The sequence below is a fragment of the Gordionus sp. m RMFG-2023 genome, chromosome 1, assembly GCF_954871325.1.
Source record: "Gordionus sp. m RMFG-2023 chromosome 1, tfGorSpeb1-WG-v2, whole genome shotgun sequence".
In the NCBI taxonomy this organism is placed as follows: Eukaryota; Metazoa; Nematomorpha; class Gordioida; order Chordodea; family Parachordodidae; genus Gordionus; species Gordionus sp. m RMFG-2023.
In genome coordinates, this window is record NC_088775.1 from 86,746,295 (window position 1) to 86,754,361 (window position 8,067).

Below are 8,067 nucleotides of genomic sequence, written 5' to 3' on the forward strand. Positions count from 1 at the left end.
AAGTGGACCCTCAATAAAATTTAAGACATATTACTTTCCCACTATAAGAAAAATTTGCAATACGCCTAGTTTAGAAGACTTCTATACGATTGGCTAGCTGATACCGTCAAATGGCAACAAAAATATCTAAAAAAAAGTTAGATGCTAATCAATCAAAACTGATTGTTATCTTGAAAAGAATTAGAAGTTCAAGTTAGTTGACAAACCTCTCTATAGGCTCGATTCAGGTGACAAAATTTAGATGTAAAAACGGTTCGGCTGAAATTCCTGGTATGAATAGAGCAGAGTCTTCTAGAACCCCAAGATTAAATGTAAAATTATTAAATGTGATTGATTATGTATGTCAATGAGGGTTACCCATTTTAATGAATAGAGTATATAATGGTTTGCATTAACATTTAGATTCGATAATTCATATTATCTCAGCTCTATATTTTATAATACTAGAAATTTATATGCATCACAACCTTCAAATTTTGTTTGATATGATAAAATACACTCGTTTTTAAGAAATTTACTGAAATTTTCTTATACTTAAGAAAATAGAGCAAATAAACAATAAAAAATTTTTTGATCCCTTTTCCCATGATATTTTTCAAACATGACATTATTTTATCATACTTTTTTTACAAATATGGTGCTATTTTATTTTCAAAAGGGGTTGCAAATTTAAAATGAAATTTTATCAAAAAAATTTCATCATGATATCTAATGATTAATATTGTTTGTATTGGAGACACACAATATTAAAATTTTTCCACCAAAGTTGGCTTGTGGCTGGTACCAATTCATTTTTTAAATTTAGATATTGGTTTAGCCCATAACCCATTGTAGCCCAGTTTAAAAAAAGAGGCATTTAGGAAATAAATCTTAAATTCAAAATTTTTATTTTATTCTCCCATTTTAATGTCATTATACTAATATTTTACTTTATTTTATTGCAAAATATGAAATTAAAATAAATAGTAAAAACATATCTTACTTCCTAATTATTTTAAAATTTATTTTATAATTGTGACATTCAAGCATTAAAAAAAAAGAAATAATTGGAACATAATATAACCTTAATATTTTTGTGACATGGGCAGGTTTTATTTTATTAGTGATGTTAGTACCAGCCCAGTCTTTCCTGATCCATAAGATGGCCTTGCAGAATTCTAATTTGCGATAATATTGATGCCATTCCATGTGGGTGATATGGTGGTTTATGTTTGTTCATATTCTATATCTTTTACTAATAACAATGTGTGACATAATTAGAGATAATGTGGGATAGTGATCTGCATCGGGCCTAATTTTTCAAGCCCGGTCCGGCCCAAAATTTTTTTAAGAAAGTTTTGCTGGCCCAGCCTAAACCCAAATTATTTTTAAAAAGATTTGCCGGCCCGACTTGAATTTATTTAAATATAGAAATTAATTTTTATAATTACTCAAAATAAAAGACATATGTTATATGGCGTTTAGTTTCAATAAATAAAATCAAAAATTTTTATTTTACATAAAAAATTATAATATAAATTTGATAAATTTAGATATATTTAAAAATTTCCAAGGTCCAACCCAACCAGGCCTGAATTATTTTAAAAATATAAGGCCTGGCCTGGCCCAGACCCAATTATTTTAAATAAAATTAAGCCCAAACCTGGCCCAACCCAAACGGTCTTCGGGCCTGACTCAGGCTGGGTACAGGCCGGGCCTAACTTTGCAGATCTCTAATGTGGGCTAACTATCAGGATTTATGCCTAAGCCACATTTATTTTCCTAATCCATAAAATGTATTAACTTTAGCCTGGTCTGTAATAATTTTTTATGAAGTAAAACAATATAAAGTTGCATTCAAAATATCAATATTTGAGTAGGCTGGTATCATTTTTTAAACAGTATCTATGAATAACTCATAAAATGTATAATTTTGATTATATATTATGTTTTAACTATTTTTACAATATAGTTTACATTCACCATGTAATTTATATTTTTGTAAAAGTACTAAAATAACCTATATTTTACAGACTTTAATTGTGCATTTATATCAAAAATTGTGATTTTTTTTTATGAAAAATAAATTCATCAATTCTTACGTATTAAACCTGACCCAGAACTTACTTTTAATTATTGAGACAATTAAAGTGTCAAGCATTATTTCTTTACAAAGAAAAACACCATATTATGATCCAATTTTTAAATATTATTTCAAGCATTTATTTCTCATATTTAAGTTACAAGATTTAAATAAACAAAATCAGTTTAAAATATAGAATAAGTAAAATTTAGTATTAATACTATATTAAAATAATCAATAATACACTGTACATTTAGCATTAGAAATTTTATAATAAATAAATAAATAATATAATAAACACATCACTAAATATATGTCATGTAATGCATTCAATTAAGGCGACCAAATTTTTTTATCATTTTGATAAATAATTATATTATGAGTCTTAATGTATTAATATATAGGAGTTTACAAGTAATATTAAACTTATCTTCAAGGTAATAAAATAGGTAATAGATTAAAATATTTAATTCCCACGTAAATAAAAATGTGACTACTTTATGGTAGAATAAAGAATTCAGCAAACATTATAAATTTAATATTAATGTCCTGGATATTTTTCTGTCAATTATTACATTAACAAAATGTGTGTCGTTTAAAACCGTATGTCGTGACACCTTATTTAAACTCCACTAAAAAATTATTTTAATAAAGTTATATAAATTATGATACTTATTATATAAAATAAAAATATATAATAATATAAAACATATTCTATATATTTCTATTGTTAAGAAATTCTAGCAAAGAGCGTTATATAATAGATTATACACCAAAGCTTAGTGTTGTTAAAAAGCCCGATAATTTTATGTAAGGCAAAATATTTCACTCATAGCTGGTAAAATTGCTTGGACTTCTATTTGCCAAATCCTGATGCTTACATAATAATATTTTAGCCTAAAATTTTCCTTATAGATGACAAGGTTTGGTTTGGACCTCTATATGCCATATCTCTAGACTTGCATAATATTATTTTGGCTAAATCTTAATAAAATCGATTTAAACAACTTAAATCAAGCTTTTTAAAAAAACGAATGCAAGCATCCCAGGCATTAGTTCTAAGCTGGAAAATTTGAAATCTTTGAAGTCACAATTATATAAATTTTTGAATATTTTTTCAAATAACATCCTTATTTATATTATAATAGCACTAAACTAATTATTAATTAATATTAAAATCAATTAGAATATTTTGTCTATGTGCAAGAAAGTTCCTTTACTCTTCAAAATTTACAAATTTATATAAAATTACTTGATGTTTTCAACAAACTTTATTTAAATATAATAAATTTATAAGAATTTAAGAACAGCCTTATATTTTATTTTCAATTCAAAGATTTCTATAATATTTTGAATTCTTATATTACTAAAATCAAATAGTATCCCTTGGAGAGGGAGAAATTCTTAACCTGGGATTTTTCATGCATTGATCCTTTTGCCTTTCAAATATAAATAGAGATGCTCTACTAGACACCGAGGCGAATAAACTCGCTAAATACCTTTTTTAAAGAGTTGGGAAACCGGATTTCTATTAGGACCGAGGAGAAAGATACTACATACTTCAAAAGTTGACTCTAAGTATAAAAAGTGTAATCATCTCAACTTTATACTTTCAATGGCCCAAACCACCCTGATTGAGCATCCTGTGCTTGGGATATGCTTTAGCTATTTAGTTTCTAATTATAAAGTTAGCGCCAAAAAGGAACTTGTATCTCAATCAATAAATGATGGCATAATTTAATGATAAAAAGAGAAACGCGAGTAACTATGAATAGAAGTCGAAAAGATCAGTGGCCGCCAAAGCTAAGCCAATAGTGCTTTTTTCATGAGGAAATCATAAATTTTCGCTTAAAAAATTAATATTATACTAAATTATTATTTTTATCGGGATATAACTAAGCATTTGCTAAAATAATTATATACTATATACGAATTGTATAAAATATAAAAATTAGTATTTTTATTTTTATAATTCATACAACCTAAACATCAATATTGTAATGTAATCAGGGTTGGCAGTCGATCAATTGACGGTCAAATTTTGTCAATTGACAGGAGGAGTACTTGATTCTAAATACTCTAAAATATTATTGGCGGATAAATATTTTGATATAATTAACTAGTATGCATTAAAAGCAAAATTTATCAATCTTATTAGGTTCCAATTTATTTTGAAATATATTTGTGTAATGAAAAAATGTATTAAAAAATATTAGACTTTCATTTTGTAATTTAAAAACAAGATTTTTTTTTATTACTAAAATAAATATATATAATAACTTAGCTAAATCATGGTTTATTTTTTTAATAAATTTAAATTTTTTAAAATTTAGCCAAGTATAAATTATATTAATTCTCATTTATTTTACTTTTCTATATTTGAATTTATAAATTAATTTCCTATTTAGTTTTTTAGGTCAGATTTACAAAATAATTTATTCAATTCTAGTATAAGGTTGTATATTATATTTAATATTTTATATAATATTAAACCAAATTAATGAAATAATTTGTCGATAATTATAACATAATTAAGATTGATAACTATACAATAATCAAAATATTTTAGAGTTAGATTTTAATATATTATGGAATATTGTCAAACCAAATCATCAAGTTTAGAAACATTTTCAAGAAGTACGCAATGGTAAATCAGTTAAAGAGTTATGCAGGTTTTGCAAGATGTCTTATATTACCCACGTGATAGAATGGTCAAGCATTAATTAAGCAGCTGTCTGATGAAGATATATGTTAAATTAGTGAGAATAATCATCAAATTGATGGTATTTTGCTATATGACTTAGGAGAATTTGATTAAATTATCTCTCATCAATCTATGCAAAATTAATTGTAAATCTAAATCTTGTATAACCGGTTTTATAGATAGAATAAATCCTAAAAATTAGCTCGATCAATTGTTTTCAAAGGCTGTATATGCAAGCAATTTACCTTTCTACAACCTTGAAAATCCCTATAAGAATTTTTAAAAGAAATACGTCCTATTTACACTTTACCCAGGCAAAGTCAGATCGCTGGATATCTTTTAGGCAAAGCGTCAGGAGATATGAAGGCGAGAGTTAAAATATAATAGATCATGGCTGGAGCAACATGAGAAACGAGAGTATTATTAATTTTATGGTGATGACGCCTGTTCCAGTATTCTACAAATTTTTAAATGAAGAAAATCGCCATACAGCAAATTATATTGCCCAGGAACTTAAAAATATAATTCATGAATTGCATCTGGTAAAATTATATTCTTAATTTAACGATAATGCAGCGAAAATGAAAGCTGCCTGGAGGATTCTTAAATCTGAATCTATTTTAATTATGTACAATGTTATGGTTGTGCAGCACACATATTGCAGCTATTCTTCATGATTTTGAAAGATTGAATGTCTTCAGTTTCCATATATAATTAAAAATATTGTTAAATTTTTCAATAAACAGTTATCAGCTGAAGTATTTTCCCGTAATAAGAATCAACATGAGACATACTATCTGCATTAAGAACAATAAGATGGGCATCGTCATGTATGGATCAAATACAAATATGTAAGAAAGCATCAGCTGTTAAAGAAGCTTGTTCTAGAAATTACCAAAAATATATTAAATAAAGAAATATTTTAGATGAATTTAAAATTTTTTGCTATAATCCAACCTTTAGATACCGCATTAAAATGCAAAGAAATAAATGTACTTTGGCCCAACATAATAAATCAGATGTTTAATTTGGAAAAATAATACAATCTTGTCATGATTCTATATTTTCTCTTTGAAAAGAGAAAAAATGATTTAAATACATGCTGTTTATCTATTGAATCCCCAATATCAAGGGGAGCTTTGATGAAGCATGTAATACAATAGAAGAATTAGGTATTTTACATGGTGGTGATAATCAAAATATTTTAAGTCATATAAAAAATATCAGAAGTAAAGGGGGCATATTTAATAGCCAAAATATGTGAAAAGTGGTAAATTTCATAAGAAACAATCAGATTTGCGCTTTGCCCAGCTCTTCTTTAATAGAAGTAGCTAATAATATTAAACATTTCCAAGTTCTCTTCTTCAGAAAGAAATTGGTTGTTTTGGGCAATATTCACACGAAGAACAGAAATCGATTGAAGACCTCTACCACAGGATAATTAATAAGAGTACATCATAACTTAAGATTGATTAAAAATATTAAAGTAAATAAATTACATATGAATAGGAACTAGACCATGCCACAGAGGCGAAACATTAACTAGGGAATGACATTAAAAAATATTATGAAATTTAATATTGCATAGATTCATTATTATCATATATATACAAAATAAAGTTAATGTAAAAAACATTCATTGACCGATCAAATATCGGTCGATTGACCGATCTAATACACAACCCTGAAAATATCTAAAACTATTTTTCTTAAAAAAATGTCTAAACATCTAAATTTTGGCCAAAAAGTAAGAATTTTTAAAATCTCTCTCCTATATGATCTAAGCGAAATCGTAACCCTATGTTATGTTAATCATGCTGCAAATTCATTTATTTTAAAAAATTCGCATTATTGATTTACATTACCTTCTAGGTTTTTGATTAAAAATAATGATTTTTGTTAAAAGTTAAGAGCTTAGATTATTTAGAGTCGAAAAAAATAAATTATTGACTTATTAATTATAAGATAAAAATATCATTTACATAAAAGTATTTTTATTAAAATTTATATTACTTTAATTATTTTTCGATTTTTTACTCATATAAACAATATTGCTTAGTTTTATCCACTAAAGAAGAAAAAAAGTATTCTGGTTTTAAGACAAAAAAAAATAACGCTAGTAAATTTATTCGTGTTTATAAAAACACGACTTACCGTAAATCTTGGTAGTACTTAAGGTATTTCTGAATTTTATTAACTCTTAGGGTTTCAGGTGACGTCAACATGATTGGAGAGGCAACTAAAGGAGGGGGGAGGGTAAGGTAAAATTTTATTAAACATACTTATAGCTTATGCATAAAATAATTGGTACTTATTTATTAACATATATATTTCGATTGTAGTTCTGAATTGAATCAAATCATTCAATATCGCAAGTAATCTTTTTTTAAAGTTTTATTTCAATACATGCTGGGAAGTTAGGATTATGATTAGTAACATTACAACCAGGTAATAACATTTATGTTAACACTGTTTATTTGTTAATCTTCAAAGGACAACGCTGCCAATGGAAATTTTCGAAAATTTAGGTCGAGCCTGTAATTTTTATAAAGGAAAACTCCGAGATTAGCTTAAAAAACACTTTCAAAATTCTGGCCCAGCTTGTTAAAGTATTTTGCAGCTTGACTGGACAAACTTAAAAATCCTTTTCATGGTCCGCCTTTTGAGCCATGTTATCCCTTTATTCTTTGTTACATATTAGTAACAAATAGTGTACTACATAAACTCTTCTTTTTATTATTGTATTTAAAGAAGCAATTTATATTACTTTTAAATTGTTAAATGAGTTTGTAGCTATGTTTTATAACCGTATTGATTTACATTTTATAAAAAAAAGATAATACATGAGAAAATTTAATTAGATTGTATTTTTTAGTTTTATACTATTTTAATAGAATAAATATACAATTTCACTTGATTAATTCTTATCCATATATTTAAATTGAGCTAAATCCCTACAACTTAATACTCATTCTACAAGCTAATTTTTCCCATTTAACAATTTTCATTCTACATATCAATTCCTGGCAATACAGACTTTCAATATTCTTATGCATGAAATAATCCTAATGAGATATACGGAAAGTGGAGGGGGGGGGGTGTTTTTAATAAACTTTTCTTCATGTAAAATTTGGTTCTATTTCTAAACTGTTTATAACATTCATAAATTAAAGGAGTCTTAATTATATATTTGAAAATGTTCTCATATTTTGTTTTCAAGGCACTCATTTTACTAGCCTCCTGAGGAGGGTGAGTGTGAAAATGATAATTTTGACTTTATTTGATATATCTGAAATATAAA

General features: G+C 26.0%; 1 protein-coding gene across 1 annotated transcript in view; it reads right to left on the reverse strand.

Moving 5' to 3' along the window:
• The window catches only part of LOC135922551 (AP-2 complex subunit alpha-2-like), a 30,488-nt gene extending 27,834 nt beyond the window's left edge, over positions 1-2,654 (reverse strand). Inside the window, exon 1 of the mRNA XM_065456941.1 lies at positions 2,560-2,654. The gene's annotated coding sequence lies outside the window, so the exon portion shown is untranslated. The remainder of the gene's footprint in view (positions 1-2,559) is intronic.
• Between the last annotated feature and the right edge of the window lie 5,413 nt (positions 2,655-8,067).